Genomic DNA, 17,632 nt, shown 5'->3' on the forward strand with positions numbered 1-17,632 from the left:
TGTACCATAAAATTCTGCCACTGTACAAAGCTTCAAGACCATACTCATAAAACACCACCAATTCCATAGGAGCATCTTTTACCTACAAAAACAACAAAACCCCTACCCCACTGATTAGGTAACCTGCTCTTATTTGTACATTGTAGTTAAAGTTTATTAAATCCGTCTCCATGGACAACATTTGCAGCAAGTGAACAGCACACAGGTTAAGTGCTCTGTTGAATGTTGCAAGTGTGTCCATTTCAGGTACGGATTTCAAAGCACCCCGCACAGGGATTGCCCGATCTACTGTTAATCATGTCCTGTACAGTGCTTCTGATTGAAGTGTTCTAATAGCTAAAACAAAAACAAAAAAAAAAAACACAAGCTGATCTTGTCAAGCCTGAGGTGTGTGCCTATAGTCAAGTGTCTATAATAAGCTGTAAGCCAACAGATAGTAGTTTGGATTTTTCTCTGAAGAAACAGAGCCTGTAACATTTATTAAAAAAAACCCATCAATAGGTTAAAAGTACAATGTGCAAAACGCATGCTTTCGTCCATGTAAGAATGCAAAGAAGAACCAATTTTGAAGAGGGAATCACACTGGTCCAGTTAACTGGCTTCCAAGCTGCAGCTTTGGAGTACTCAAAAAATTGATACTTAGTGTGCTAGAAAAATACCAATTATCAACATGTCTCTTACTAGTGGGCTCCATTTGAAGACAACATTATGGAAGAAGCTAATACAGTCTCCGACCTACTATGGGTCGACCAGCCAATTATATTTATGAACAGATACCAAAAGCGAATGGCAAAGTAAAATAAGAACAGTTTTCAAATGATGCAAATAAAATGAGGAGCAGCATCAGTAAGGAAATAAGCAGACTAGATGGGATTAGTGGTTTTCATCTGTGATCATTAACTCAGGCCCAATAGCACTTCAAATACCCGTTGCCTGCCCACAGGACATAGGCCTGTAAAGCTGATCTTGCCATGACATCAAGGTTAGGCAGGGAGACGGTTAGCCTTGCAAGGGGTCTACAACCTTTGCCTCCCCATGTGTTCTGGACAACTGCCATGGTCTCTTATCATGGACTATGTAGGCAATGGGTAATGGAAGTTGTAGTTAAAAAGATCTGAAGACAAAGTTTGCAGATCTCAATTTCTACCCTGCAACCAGAGCAAAAAATAAAAAGGAAAATAAAAAAAGGTTTTAGGCTTCAGCATCGCTGAAAGCAGAAAATACCACTTCCTTCAATGACATTCATATATTGCACAAGCTTCACTGATCGTGAACATTGAACGAGGGAGGTTGGGCATGGCACAATCAGAACTACAAGACACAAAATTACAAGTCATAAATACACAGGAAGAATACACTAACATCTCAGCCATTAAACTGGAAGATGGTGTAGACCAAGCGAAAATAAATATCAAATCTACAGAACATCGCACTTACAGAAACTATGTGCAGCAACTGGAAAGGTTTGCTTCTAGGTTTGTACTCCGGGACATGGATTCCATTCCAAAATTAACTTTGAGGCTTGATCCTTACACAAAAGCTGCAATTTGGAAGCCATGTACCCAGGCTAGTTTATCATTTATGATACTTTCCTGTAACAGTACTTTTGTAGCTTGTACCTGTTCTATATTCACATGCACTACGTATGCTATTGAGTGGTTTGTTCTGGAAAGTAGAACTTTTCCCAAACGTTTATCATTTGAGGAGTCTCAGGACTGCACTGAAGCAAGCATGATTACCTCTTTAGAATGGCAAGTCAGTTCAGTTTTCACCATCTAGTTTGTTTGTATGCTGCAAGTGATTCCAATGAAGATGAAAGTATTCATCAGAACAGAAAAACAAAACAAAAATAACCATAGGTTTTCTTTCTGCTGGAAATCGAATGATTGTAGTTTCGGTTACAAAGAGCGGGAGGGCTGGTTGGTAACTGAACTAGTGTAAGGCCAACACAGTACGGACCACAAAAATTTGATTTCATTCAAATCCGATTTCAAAAGACAGCTAGTGGAGGGAGATAAAGCTAGGAGAAAAGTGGTCAGATTTTCAACTTCCTTTTACTAGGCACGAAGTGTAGGGAAAGGTTGAATACAAGACACAGGCATAGGTTTTAAAAACCCCTACTAATTTGGCTCTGCACACCGGTACATGTTGAAAGACGAATGCATGGTGAAACAAAAAAGTCATGCACCATCACAATGTGCAGATTAGTGTACGTTTTAATCAAAACCACAGAGCAGACATGTTTCACCCTTCAGTCTTTTTTCAGGCATGAAACATAATTTTGACTGGTATACACCAGTTGCAACCAACCTTGTAGAACCTTCGAAACTGGGAATATTAGTTGAAAGATTTCCATTCCTTTTTGCTTCGAGTGACTTACCGTAAGGCAGAGCAGACACTGAAACAACCGCAATTGCGGCTTTATATATTCACACATAAGATCATTTAGTGAAAGGAACGGAAATCTTTTAACTAATATTCCTGGTTTCGGAGGTCCTACAAAGTTGGCTTCAACTGGTGTATACCAGTCAAAATTGTATATAAAATGCCTGGAAAAAGACTGAAGGTCAAAACACCTGTCGACTTTTTTTTATTAAAACGTATAGTAATCCACGCAGTGACACAGTTTATGATTTCCATTTCACAAATAGTATTTTCTTCCTCTGGCACTGGTCCAAACATATCTACAGAGGTGTATGGATGAAAACAGGGATGAGCTCCTACATACCCATTTCCTACTTTTATTGGTATTATTTGTACTCCTTATTTAAAAGGAGTATTTACCTATTTTTAGGGTATAAAAGTGGCTGATACTCCCTGTATCTTTAGGACTCAGCACAGCAGAATTCAATGTGATGAATACAGGTAGAACCTGGAGGGCCCATTTTTTTCAATAAATCTGAAAGCTTGAAACTACTCAAAGAAAACACAATTGATGCCATGCATGACAGAATTAAACAGTGTCCACAGATCCACAATATCTATAGATGCTCAGATATCGATCAACACCAGCAAATCCCTGCCCTCAATAATATGTAGGGTGTTATGCGCCTAGAGAGTGGCTCCTTGTGCAGTAGGATGCACTGAAATCCTAACCGAACGATCTAAATAAAGCCCCTTTTTCACCACCGGCCCAATTCGTCAACATGAGCCTGCATTGGAGCTGCTACCACTTCAATTACCTACCCAAGATCGGACAAGCAGGTGATCAGAGATTTGTTGAGAATTCCGACAAGCTTGTTAAGTTTGGGGAAAATGAAATTTTTTTTTCAAATTTTATTTTATTGGTTTTCAGTATACAGAACACCACAACATATACGGCATAAGTATTAAGCTACAACTTACAAACGATAGATTCACAATAATCGCTTAAGATACCATACCTTTATAATTGTTTCAACACCCCCCCCCCCCCACATCGCTCCCCTCTTCCCCCCGTGGCAGGTCGACAGCATTTTTGCAGCATGTAGATATGCATAGATCTTGTACGGTCACCTATCGTTCTTAGTAGGCATGTTAAGTGTATGAAAAGGATTTCTCATTTTCATAGGCTTGGCAGTGGTCGAATTATTGGAGACATCCTATTGTGAGAGCATCAGAATATGAGACAAGTTTCATTGATTGTCAATAGTGGGTTCATGTTGGGTGGCTCACAGGGCTAATAACAAACGTGCTTGCAAAGTCGTTCCATAAAGACTCGTGTTGAGCCCATATTCCATGAAGAGAGGACGTTAATCTCTCAATTGTCCATATGTTGGTAGCCACTCCGATCCACTCTTTCCTAGATGGGCGGTATTGTGCCTTCCACCTGATCACTAGGCAGGCCCGTGCCGCAAGCAGCAAAGGGGCCACAAGTCCACCAGCTCTCGTTACTCCATCCTCATCCTCCTCCAGCCCAAACAATATAAAGAGGGGCGATGCCTTCCTAGTGATTCCATCTACCCGATTTATCCAGCCCAAGACTTCACTCCAGTAGATCTGTACACGGGGGTATTCCCACCACATGTGCCAGTAGGTGGTTTTCATCCCACACTCCCTCCAACACATGGGGCTAGTAGTCTGAAACATTTTGGAGAGCCTATAGGGATTGTATTGCCATCTATGTAACAGTTTAATAGCGTACAGTTTGTATTGTGTGGCAATTGAAACCTAGGAGGGTGTTCTGCAAATGCGAGCCCACGTGTGCTGGTCAAATTCCCTACCAAACTCTTGTTCCCACCTGTATTTGAGTTTTGTGATTGACCTCGAATTAGAGTCTAGGAGAGCACGATACATGTGTGATCATGCCCTTGGTCTCACTGACGGTGTCAAGGAGCTTCTTGAATGGTACAAGTTCTCCCTGTATCTTCTCCTTCCTGGACATCAGACCCTTTAATTGTAAATAGAGGAAGACCGAAATTGGTTTCAGTTGGGAGTGCCTCTTGTTAGGGAGATTTATGGCTAATTTCCCTCAACTAGTGAGTCCCTCAGAAGCTTTGCAGGATTTCTGGGGTTTATTTTTTCCACCTGGTAAAAGTGTGAGCCTTTTTCCCACTCTTACATGTGTTTTGCCATGTGTATTTCTACTGTTTGTGTGATCTTGGGCTCTGGAGCCTCACCACTCCATGAGCCCCACTTTGTGTGCGTTACACAGCACCTTCAGTGCAGTTACATAGGGTTGTCTTTGAGACTTCCCACTGACTCCATTTTTTCTGGAGCTGACTACTGTCCCACAGAAACAGGTAAAGTTGCCATTTACTTTATGTAGTCATTTAAACTGCAGACCCAATACACCCCATCTAACAAGGAGTATTGGAAGGGGTTAATTCCTACTCCCTTTTGTCTGCGCCTCTTGGAGCCTTGTTTCGCTCCCTTAACACTAAGACTTGGCTGGTGGCAGTGGTATCTACCCTATCGTTACTACCGTGAGTATACTACATAGACATGGTACTGTTTAAGGCTATTATATTAGCCTCGAACATAAACCCGCTTGACCAAATACTCTTTCTTTTGGCTCTGGTCGGGTTTAGTCACCATTTCTTTGTGTTATTATCCTTCTTGCGTTTTACTTTGCAGAGCAAACCAGGTTTGCCTTCTTTGTTCGCCGACCTTTGGTGGGCTTCTACGAAGAAGCCCTCCTTTGGGGTCTGGGTGTCTATGTGGGCTGAATGTGAGGGAGGGGTTTAGTAACCCCCTGCAAAGGGTCTCCTTGGAGACCCAAGTCACACTTTGTGCCCATTGGCTGGAGGAGTTGTCCGGGCTGGACAACCCCCCTGCTGTTTGATTGACAGCCAGGCTGTGTGAATGGGAGATTTTTGCATAAAAGCAGGACTCTTGGGCTGGAAGTCAGAGTCGGCAATGGAACTATAAGAACCGAAGAGAAGCGGAGAAGAAGACGGCTGCTGCAACTCCCGAGTCCCGGTGAAGCCCTGCTGCAGTCCTGTGCTATCTACCCTTCAACGACAGACGATCCAGTCCTGAGTCTTCTTCCCTTGAGCCTGGTGGGATCAACCAGCTCACCTTTCTACAGCCAGAGAATGCTCTCCTGGGTTGGAATTGCTGCACGAAGCTGTAGTGGTCCGGATAGCCATCAGAACAGCCCTCTCCTGTTTTAAAGGAGCGCACCTTTTATTCACCGTTGCTTTTGCTGCTGCTGGCCTCATCCCTGGGTCGTACAGATCGCTCCAAACGTCCTTGTCCCCACGACTGAAGCTTCAGGAACCGGGAGTCTGCAGGAACTGCCGTGGCACCAGCTTTTCTTCATACGAATAAGGTACTGTGCACATTTGGTCGTTCTCTACGTCCGACCTTGAGAAATCGGGGGTGAACCCTTTTTCTTACCGAAGGCTTGTCCTTTCTTCCTTGCCTCTTAACTTTTGCCTCCTTTTGACAATATCCAAGTACTCTTGGCAACATTGATCTCGAACTGTTCTACCGTGTGATCCTGGGCAACCGAGCCCTGCTCCATTTGACACTGGTGCAGGCCTATTGACTATATGTGCATTTTTTAACACATCCTGATTCTAGTGCCTTGACAAAAGTATTGCCTATGATTTTTATCCCTTTTGCCTTGGTTTTTATTCCAAGTGCTAAGTGTGTTTGACTATGGTTACATTTCATCCCGCGGGTACGCTTTTCTTTCGTAAGACCGAACTGTCAGCGTTTAACACCCCGTAACGTCTTTTGTGTCACAACACCAGTCGGTCAAATCCTAAGGTGACCTTGAACTGTCCTAAACCAATGGAATTGGTTGTGTGTAGTATATTTAAGAGTATGGTTTTGTTTAATAGAAGTGAAGTGTTTTGTGAACAGATGGTTTAAAAATAAATGTATTTATATTTTTAACCAGAAACCTTGAGTCAGTGTTTGCTTGAGTCACAGTAATTGTAGTCCTTTGTGTAATTCCTATTACTGCTCATTTGCTCTTGAGATAAGTTTGGCTGCTCCGCTACTGCTACCACTATAACTGTGTAGTACAGGCTTGTACCAAAGGTGAAATTGTACTGCCACTTGTAGTCTTAATTGTGTGTAGTGGTCCCTAAGGGTACTGCAGAGTATTCTGCCTAACACCTCTTCGAGTTCAGGAACTATGAGGAATATACATCCCCTCCAGAGTTGTGCAACCCTCTCCAGGCCTGCATCAAACCATGACTGGTATTTGGAGTGGTCTGGCATTTCCTCACAAATCCCCGGGGCCTATATGTGGTTCAGCGGGGATGGCCACGTTGTGACATCTACCATTATCCGCCCCCTCTCTCCATATGTTCCAGATGGTGCCAAGAATGGGGGGATCCCTGAGTCTGCGCAAAAGTTTGGACCGGGGACCCATAACCATTCAGACAAATGTGACCGGGGTCAAATTGTCATCGTCTAGCTGGACCCACTGTAGATCTTTTCTGTTCCTTAAGTGCGGAATTAATACCCTCAATTGGACCGCTTGATAGTATAACTAAGTCTGGGAGGCCCACCCCACCCCACCTTTATCCTTCGGGAGGGTAAGGACTTCATATGCCATTTTCGGCTTCTTTCCCTCCCAAAGGAAGCATAGCGTGGCACGTTTCACTTCTCTGAAGAATGAGGCTGGAACGTTCAAGGGGAGGACCTGGAAGGGGTACAAGAAGCGAGGGAGGCAAACCATCTTGATGGCATTCAGCCGTCCAATCCAGGACATTGCGAGTGGTCGCTACCTAGCAAGATCTGCGTGAAAAGCTTCAAGGAGTTGCGGGAAATTGGCCTCGTACATGTCATTTATGTTTTTTGTAAGGTTGATCCCCAAATAAAGCAGAGTTGAACCACCCAAAACTAATCTTAATCTCGAAAGTTCTCTAGAGGACTCGGGGTGGGTTCATGCAACAGGAACAATATTGATTTGGAACGGTTTATTTTAAATCCCGATAAGGAGCCGTAAAAATCAATATGTTGTCTGGCTTTGGGTATGGCAATTAAAGGGTTCTGAATGTTGAGCAGAATGTCGTCAGCATAGAGGACCAATTTATATTTTCTGCCGTGGACCCACAAGCCTTCCACCTCGCTATCAGCTCTAAGTTTTTGGGCCAGCGGTTCCAAGGAGAGGGCGAACAAGATCGCCGAGAGAGGGCAACCCTGTCTCGTTCCTCTTTCGAGGGTAAACCACCTTGAGTATTCAGAGTTTACCATCACTGACGCTCGGGGTGATGTGTACACCGCTTTCAGTCCTCTCCTGAGTGTAGGGTGTAGTCCTATTTTGCACAGTACCGCTTCCAGAAAGTTCCATTCCACCCTGTCGAAGGCCTTCTCCACGTCTATGGACAGTAGCGAGGCGAAGTTCAACATTTTCCGAGCTGTGTGTATTACAAGTAGGTTCTTACGGTTGATGTCGGCTCCTTGGCTAGCTAGAATAAATCAGACTTGGTCGGAATGTATCAGGGCTGGCATATGTACTTCGAGTCTTGCTGCTAATACATTTGTGTACATTTTCGCGTCGATATTAAGGAGATAGGTCAGTAGGATGCACATTGTCTGGGATGCTTACCATCTCTGGGGATAACCGAGATGAGCGCCTGAGAAAAGGATTTGAGTGCTATTCCTGTTTGGAGGATATGGTTAACAGGTCCACCATGAAGGGGAGGAGGGAGCCAAGAAAAGTCTTGTAAAATCCAGCAGTGTACCCATCATTCCCGGGGCTTTTCCGAAGGGTATTTGTTTGATAGCATTCTCTACCTCCTCGAGCGTTATCGGGGACTCTAGGGATTGGGCTTTGTCTAGCGAGAGTTTTGGCATATTTATCCCATCTATATAGCTGCTTATTTCTAAGTCCCCTTGTATAGCCTCGGATTTATAGAGGGGTTCGTAAAAGTCGGCGAAGGCCTCAAATATTTTTGGGGTCTGTAACAGAGTTACGTTCACTCTCTAAGGCTGTGACCCAACGGTCAGCTCTTTGCCCCCTCAGCCTTTCGACAAGAAGCGAGTCAGCCTAGTCTCCTTTTTCATAATGTTTTTGCTTAAGGAATTGGAGCTTGTGAGTGATTAGGCCCTCCTCCAGGCGTCAGAGTTCTTCTCTCTTTTGGACTGCTTCCACTATTCTTTCTCTCCTTTCGTCATCATTGGATTGTGCGCAGAGATCTAGTTGTGCAATCTCCTTTCGGAGCCTATTTTCTATCAGAGCCCTTTCTCCTTTTTGGTCAGCTCGCTCCCTAATCAATATGCCTCTCCACGTTGCTTTCCCAGCTTCCCAAACCGTGTTTTAGACACCTCCCCCGTGTCATTCCCCGCAAAGTATTCGGTAATCTTTCTCTAGATGTTCATGAAAATCAGGTTCCTTCCGCAGTGATTAATTACACCGCCATTTTGAATTTTTATGTGGGAGAGCCATGAAATGTATATCGATGGTGACCATATTGTGGTCCAACCAGGACATCGGGGAAGTCTCTGAGGCAGATGCTGCATCTTTTAGACGAGTGGTGAGATACAGATTATGAATTCATGTAAATGTGGCGTGTGGGGCCAAATAGAATGTTTCTAGGACGGTGGGGGTGGAGGAGAAGCCATATATCCTTTAATCTATACAAGTCCATCATTTCAATCACTTCCGTGCGCCCTCGATGAGCTGGTTCGTGAGATGCTGGATTGCCGGTTTGTCTATGAAGTGTGGGATCAGCCCACATGTTAAAATTTCCCCCTAGAATGACCTCAGTCTTTTGCATGATCTTTGGCACCATGTGTTGGAGAAAGTGGGACTGTCCCGTGTTAGGCGCGTAAAGGGATGCAAGTGTGAGTTGTGTTGTTGAGCCTACCTACCAAAACAATGGCTCTCCACCCCCCACCTATTCTGACCAGCTCTATGTGACTTCAAACCTAAGACCTTTTCTAATCAGAATACCCACTCCCGCCTATCGCAAGGGGCTCGATCCCCAGTATTCACATCCCATTTTAGCATACAAGACCTTTCGCTCCTCTCCGCTTATGTACCTGGTCTCCTGTAAGAAGAATATGTCTAGATTGGCTCTCATAAATTCACGAGAAACCAACCATCTTTTAGTTGGGGAGTGGAGTCCCTTGACATTTAGGGTGCCAGTTTTAATGTGTCCATGTTTACCTACCAAGTTATCTGCCATCATTAACATAGGCTATGTTCGAGTTGAATCCTAACAGCCCTATCCAGTGAACTTTCAATTTCAACAGCATGTCAAGCCATGACCATATCCCACACCCACCATCCACCTTTCCACCCTCCCTCCCTCCCTGTACAGAGTCGATCCAGCCGGGTTGACCTCACCCAGTTAGTCTCGGGCCACCAATTAGGACCATACCTTATTTGGTCCGTTAACTTAGCACCTCTATTAAAATTGAGCTCCTCTTGCCCCACCCCCCGGGTCCTCCTCGCACCATCTCTGGTTCATACCATCTGATACCCTGGAATAATCTTACTTTGTAGCACTATTAGCAGCCTTGTTCACCACCCGTTTGTGTCCAATGTCGCGGAGGGGGTTCTTAATCTCTCGTACAACAACAGATTACCCTCCGGGGGCGAGATTACATTGAAATCAACAATTGGCAGCAAAGGTTCAATGTTCCATATCTGGATAACCATTCATCCTCCAGAATATTTTCGCGAACCAGGGATTTTCCGGCGCATTGGTCCTTTGATTCTCCACTCCGTCTCTGTTCCTTCCCTCCTCAGGGACCGAACCTCCTTGTTGTTCCAGCATGTCCACAGTACAACTGTTGATGTCCTTTTCAGTTTTATTGTGTTCCCTTCCCATTCAAAGGTCAGCGACAAGGGATATCCCCACCTATACCGAATCGCCTTATCCTTCAAGAATTTAGTTAGTGGGAGGCACTTCCTTCTCGTAGCCAGGGTAAGAGAGGAGAGGTCCTGTAGATGGCGACACTGGCTGTGTCCATGAGAATCTGGGTACCATGTCTGGCCTTTTCAAGCACCCGGGCTTTGTTTGCATAATTGTGGAATCGAGCTAGGATTGTTCTGGGACTTCATGCCGTACCACCGGCACAATGAATGCAGTCGAGTTTAGGCTCATCCACGGAGTCATCTTCAAATAGTAGTTTCAGGAGTGTATGTAGAGTTCTTTTTAAGTCCGGTTCCGTTTCTCCCTCGCTTTCTGGTACACCAAAAACGTGAATGTTATTGCGTCGCTCGCGATTTTCAAAGTTATCGACTTTCAGCCGGAATTCCTCTCCTCTTATTTAGATATCTGAGAGACTGAGGTCCATTTGTGTTTCCAAAGTGGATACGGAGGTCTGATTGTGCTCTACCTCCCCAGGCCTTTCCTCCATTTTGTCAATTCTGTGAGTCTATCTTCCCACTGATATCAGCCCGCATACTCCATCTCAGATAGTTAGTCTGCGACATCAGCTTAAGTTGCAGCGGCTTCCGGCCCTAAAGATGCCATTTTGACCCTGGGAAGAGGAACTTCAGCGGCACGGTGGGGGGAAAACTTGTAAGACCCAAGTTTCTCTTGAACTGTCATGTTCAGCGTTCGGAGCACTGAGGATTGCAATGTTTCAGGATATGTACTAACGTACTGGAGCTCTGCTGTTATTTTTCTGAGTGGGGAGAGGCTGGTATGCGCTTCCACCATAAAGGGGCTACTCTTTCCTAGTGGTGCGTGGCGTCCATTGGGGAGGTGGGGACAAGTGTTTCTCCCTTGGCCTCTGCGCCTTCTCAGGGTGTTCCCACTGTTTCAATAGACAATGCTGAAATTAATGTAGGTCAAATGGGGCGCTGTGTGAATGTCACTGGGTTACCGGGCGAGGCATGAATCTCCCAAAAGCTGTGTTTTCATTCACCATGTTGTGTGTCTAGGAAGAGTCACGGTGCCCAAACTTGCACAGAGAGGGGCGGGGGGTTGGTTGCAGGCTGTAGCGCCACTTCCGCAGATGCCTCCAGGTATAGGAGGCCAAGGTGTAGTTTCAATCAAAGAAGCGTAACGGCTTAAAGTATCGATCAGGTGTGGTGCTCTGTTCCTGTTTGAAATGTGTGCTGAGCTATGCGAAATATTGGGGAGACAATGAAATATGGAGGGGGTCTCCCGGACACCTGGGCGCCTTTATTTCCTCAGAAAGGACCACTATGTCTCCTTGGGGAGCCAGTGGACGCGGACCTTTGTTTGTGACTGTTCAATCAGGAGCTATTGAGGTGATGTATCTGTCTGTAGAATGTGGCACAATACACTTTACTGTCAGTTTTCTGCACACTGGTGCAAGGGAGAGGGGATCCGTGTGTGTGCTGCGCTCAGGGCAAAGGGGTCAGCAGGTGCGCAAGGAAATCATATCCGAGTCTGCCAACTGTATCTCAAATGTCTGGCGGGTGGACCTGGGCTACATGCCCCACTTTCAGTGTTATGTTAAGGAGGTCCACGATATTGCATGCGTTCTTATGGGCACCTCACCTGATCTCCCCAGGCGACCCTCTGTCAGCTTGGTGCAGCGTGTTTAGTACAATCAGGGCCCATGCAGTGTCAATAGTTCCACAGAAGGTGATATTTAACCCTCTCCGGCGAGGGCTGATGGCAATCCCTTACTGTGCGTCACAATGAGTATGTGCGATTTGCCCGTCGTGCTTGTAGCGTTGCGCCCGCAGTCCGGCGTGGGTTCTTCAGAGCGAGCACCTCATGAGTCGCAGCAGGGCCTCCGGATGGTGCGCGGCACGAGGTCATCAGGGCCGTGCGTCCTCACGGGGGTGTACTGTTCCCCTGAGCGGGCGGCAGCACACCAGTGTCCGTCGCCCCTCGAAGGCAACAGCTCCGTGCGCCAACGAGACCCGAGGGGAACCCCAGGTGACTCGCTCAGTGCGGGAGGGGCAATGTGATGGCCAATGGCTACTACGGGGCTCACCTCCAGGATCACCAGAGCGCACAGCTCCCCATCACCTTCCTCCTCCCTTCATGCGCACAGGAATTGCCATAATTCACCAACTGGCTGTGCTGGGGGAAGAATGCGACAGAACTCAGAGCGCACTGGCGGAGTTCTATAATGCGACGTGAGGCCTCAACGATGACTCCATGGGGCTCAACGTGTGCCAGTCTGCCCCTGTGCCCGCTTGAGCCTGAACTGGAGGGAAGGAGGCGCTGATGGACACCCTCCACCCCACTCCGGGGAGCAGCCACATGGTCCTAATCTGAGTGCCCTCGAGCCCACACTGTACGGGACCCGGCCTGAATAGCCCCGGCTCTCACCTCCGGGGCTCATCTCGGTGCACCAACAAGCGAAGCAGCGCCCACCCTGCAGGGGGCCTGACTGGCCACGGGCAGTGCCCAGGGATCCTCCAGCGGCTCTCACCCCAACATCCCAGCCTGGGCAGCCTCCCCCTGGAGCCAGGGCAGACACGACGCCCGGGTAATGCGGCTGACTGGCAACCCCTGATCACTCCGGGCACGGTCGCCACACATTCTGGGGGACCCACTGCGCAACTACCCTCGTGAGGGAGCCCAGCACAACAGAGGACGTTGCCCAACGACTGCGGTTAAAGAAAAAAATTCACACAGACCGGCAAATCTCTGCTGCACTCCACTCGGCCAGCGCCCCTGCCTGCAGAAGGTTGGGTCAGCTGGATCTACGCTTCGGACCCTCCAGCCCCCCCACTCCCTGGTCACCTCGGCAGGTCCTGGCACTGCACCCTCCCAGGGAAGGAGGTAAGGATCCAGCACCCCCTACAGCCATCTCCTCCGGGGGGGCGTCCTCTAGCCCGAGGGCCCTCCAGAGCCAAATCACAGCGTTTAGGGACCCACCATCTTGGGCCGCTGGGGTCCGCCCCTCCGCCCGCTGACCTGCGGAGTCGGCCAAGCCCAATGCCCAGCAACAGCATCAACGGGAGGGTCATGGAGCCCAAGCACAGCTTGAACCTTGAGGCAGAGGCGAGCTCCCACGGCCCAGCCCCGCTAGGCCGCCCCATAGATGAATCAGGCTCCCACAAGGACGCAAAGCAGACAAGCGGATTCCAGGCAGCCTTGGCCACTACAGAACAGCCCTCTTCCGCCAGTGGGAAAGACATCCCCCCCACATCAAAGCCTGCCACGTCGGGACAGAGGCCCTGACCCGATTTCCCCTCCAACCTTCAAAGCAAGGGAGCAGCACTCCACCCCCCAAAAGCCAGACAGCGTGCCAACCAACACTCGCACCCAGACCGGAAACCCAGCAAGCTTTCCAGACGGGGACCAACAAACCTCAAACACATTGGACTGACAAATTCAGCACCTCGGGCCATCTACGGTGGACCAGCACAGTGGCTCGGCCCAAATCCTAGAGTATTTGACTGACCACCCCATCTACATAGGGGCCCCACGACGCCCTCAAAGCCTCGTGAGCCCGCAAACAACTCAAGCCAGAACCCAAGAAACGAGCAGAAAGACCCGGAGACCACCAGCTACACAAGGCCAAAGATCGGTCTTCCCGGTGGGGCTGTAGACACACCCGTCCCAGCAGCAACACTTCCCTCACAATAGCCCAAGCTACTAGGCCTAAACAATAAATCATGGAGCGCACAGGCCCAGTCAGAAGCCCCCCTGAGTTTGTGCGAGCCAGACCTGCCGGACCTTCCTTTGCCCCAGCGGCAAGGACTTTCATCTCATAGGACCAAAAAATAAGCACCTGTTAAGGATAATTCTCATTGATGGCTAATTTCCCTCAACTAGTGAGTCCCCCAGCAGCTTTGCTGGAATTCTGGAGTTTGTTTTTTTCCACTTGGTAAGAGTGAGCTTTTCCCCCACACTTACCTGTGTTTTGCCAGGTACATTTCTCTGTTTTTGTGATTGTGGACTCTGAAGTACACTACTTCAGTAGCCCCCTTCTTTTGTGTCTCACACAGCACCTTCAGTGCCGTGGCACAGGGTTGTCGTTGAGACCCCCCCCCCCAACCGACTCCATTTCTGAGGCAGACTACAGTCCCCCAGAAAAGGGTAAAGTTACCATTAACTTTACCTAGTCAATCTACCACAGATCCAGTACACCCCCATCTTTCATGGAGTACTGGAAAGGGTTACTTCGTATCCCTTTTTATCTGTACCTCCTAGAGCATTGTTTCGCTCTTTCAACATTTAGACTTGGCTGGTGGCTGTGGTATCTACCCTAACATTTCTACCGTGATTATATTAGATAAACGTGGTATTGTTTTAGGCTATTATATTAGCCTCGAACATAAACCCGCTTGACCAAATTGTCTTTCTTTTGGCTCCGGTTGGGTTTATTCGCCATTTCTTTTTGTTACAGTCCTTCTTGTGTTTTACTTTGCGCTGCAAACTAGGTTCACCTTCTTTGTTCACCGTCTTTTTGCGGGCTTATGCCCAGAAGCCCTCCACCAGGCGCCTGGGTGTCTAGGTGGGCTGAATGTGAAGATGGGGTGTACTCACCCCCTGCACAGGGTATCCTAGGAAACCCAAGTCGCACTTTGCCATGATTGGCTGAGGTGGTTGTCCAGGCTGGACAACCCCCCCCCCGCTAGGTGATTGACAGCCAGGCTGTGTGAAAGGGGGTTTTGCGCATAAAAAGGTAGGTCTCTTGGGCTAGAAGTCAGAGTCGCCAATGGAACTACAAGGAACCGAAGAGAAGCAGAGAACGACTGCTGCAACTACCCCTTCCCGTTGAAGCCCTGCTGCAGTCCTGAGCTATCTACCCTTCGACGACTAAGAGAAGATCCAGTCTGGAGTCTTCTTCCCTTGAGCCTGGTGGGGATAACCAGCTCATCATCTTCAGACAGAGGTCGCCTTCGTGGTCGAAATCGCTGCACACTGCTGTAGTGGTCCGGATAGCCACCTGAAGAGCCTCTCCTGTTTTTAAGGAGCGCACCTTTTATTCATTGTCGCTGCTGCCAGCTTCATCCCTGTGTGGTGCAGACCTCCTTCAGACGTCCTCCTTCACCTCGAAGCTCCAGGAACCGTGGGTCTGCGGGACACCAACAGGAACAACTGTCAGGGCACCAGCTGCACCACTGGAATAAGGTACTGTGTTCTGCTTGAGAAAACAGGGTGAACCCCTTTTCTTCATCTTCAAGGCTTGCCCTTGTCTTCCCTCCTTATAACTTTTGTTTCCGAACATTGACAATATCGAAGTACACTTTGCTACGTTGAATCGTGAACTGTCGGACTGTGTGATCTTTGGCAACAGGTCCCCGGTGTCACTTAACCCTGGCTCCGGCCCTTTGACTTTTGAACTCCTGTCTGAGTGTTTCTCGATTTTGTCTGCCTAACCAACATATTGCCTGTGATTTTTGCCTCCAAATCCCTCTGGGTATCTCAGGTGCTAAGTGTGTTTTTGCCCGGTAGCACTTCATGTCACGGATACGAGTTTAGTTATTCGACCAAACTGTCAAAAAGTGATTGCAATCGTAACACCGGTCCATTCAAACACAGGGTACTTTCCTTGAGACTTACTGTACAAAGTGTACAAAGTGAATTGGTTAGTTGTAGTATATTTTTCATGTGGTTTTTCTAATAGAAGTGTCGTGTTTTCAACAAATGGTTTAAAAATAAATGTACTTATATTTTTCTACCTCAAACCTTGAATCACAGTAATTGTGGTCCTGTTGTGTAATCGCTGCTACTGCTCATATACTCTTGAGATAAGCCTGGCTGCTCCGCCACTACTACCACTCTGACATAGTAGTACAGGCTTGTACCAAAGGTAAAACTTGTATTGCCACCTGTGGTCTTAATTGTTTTTACTGGTCCCCAAGGGCACTGCACAGGATTCTGCCCAACAGCACCCCACTAACTATGGCCAAAAAATCTGAAAGGTCCAAACAGACAGACATTGCGTCACAACTGTTAACCCCAGCAACGGAGAGGTCCAGAAGAGGGGAATTCCCTGAAGAGACTGAAGCAACATCTGGGGTCACTAGCATGGAACCAGGTCCGGACATGCGATACAGATGGTAACAAAGTCCGACCTCCATGACCTCCTCTAGGCCCTAACGAGGGAGTACCGGAAATGTACGGAAGAGGTAAAGAGCAAAATCACAGGCTTTCACAATCACCTAGGGAATCTGGAGGGGAGGACAGCAGAGGTAGAAAGAGCCCTCTGAACACAGCTACAAGATCGACAGTGGCGCAAACAGACTTGCAGCACTAGAGGCCAGGTGTGAAGCCCTCGAGCTCAAGCAGGACGCGGAAAATCGCTCCCGACGCAACAATATTAGTTTGAGAAGGGATCCCTTCAGCCATTCCGAATGGGGATCTGGGGTGGTATGTCAGCGACCTTCTCCGCTTTATCCTAATCTTACCAGATGACTCCCCCCTGATGCTTGACAGAGTCCACATAACAAGGACGAGCCCAAACTCAACCACCCCGCCGAATGCCCAACGAGGCTGCACTATTTTAAAGTCAAAGAAGAAATAATGCAAGAGGCGAGACGCTCCCCCCACATACTCTTCAGGGATGACTCCATCGCCCTATATCAGGTCTTGGCAGCGGTCACACTGGCGAAAAGAAAGGCTTTAAAACTGATCACGGAGTGGCTAAGGGACAAGGGAATACCCTACCGCTGGGGTTACCCCACATCCCTCTCCTTCACCTGGGAGGGTGGCATCCACCATATACGTAATCTAAACGAAGCAGAGAAATTCCTAAGCCCCAGGGAGGGGGACGAGGCCCCCGACGGAAACTCGCCATCCAGGAAAGAAGCTCAACAAGATCCCACACAGCCCTGTTCCCGGGTGGAAAAACGGCACTGCAGGATCACAGGACCCCCCCCCACTTCCAAGGGCAAGCGGCCTGGAATTGACTGACCGCAAAGGGGCACGTAGAAACACCGGGCCACCAGGGAGTGATTCTTGGCCGTGCCCCAACTTCTCAAGCCTCGGCTACGAACAAAGAACGTTAAGGAAATGGCCTCCCACCCATCGGGCACTGAGGTTTACCGCCCAACAGAGGAGGCTTAACCATCTCCAAGCATGCCCCGTTAGTCGAAGGCAGGCCTGGATGACCAAATTTTGTTTTTAAAGGGGTAGGGGGACAACCGGGAGGAAAGGGGAACCAAACCACATCAGAGGGAACAAACCAACCAACGCATATTTTTTTTTTTTATTGTGTTTAACTGTTAACAGTTTTTACAAAAGAAGAAAAGAAGTCCTTTTTCCGAGTGCATTTGTTCCAGATGCTTGTCAAAGGGGCTAAGTCCTTTTGGGGGGGGGGCTTTCTAATCCCTCGTAGATGGCGTCCAGCT

General features: G+C 47.9%; 1 protein-coding gene across 1 annotated transcript in view; it reads right to left on the reverse strand.

Annotated features, from left to right (window-relative positions):
- Positions 1 to 17,632, reverse strand: part of WAPL (WAPL cohesin release factor) — a 1,736,851-nt gene that overhangs the window by 1,063,367 nt on the left and 655,852 nt on the right. The window lies entirely within an intron of this gene.

Source organism: Ambystoma mexicanum, chromosome 8 (assembly GCF_040938575.1).
Source record: "Ambystoma mexicanum isolate Mex_15411 chromosome 8, UKY_AmexF1_1, whole genome shotgun sequence".
Lineage (NCBI taxonomy): Eukaryota > Metazoa > Chordata > Amphibia > Caudata > Ambystomatidae > Ambystoma > Ambystoma mexicanum.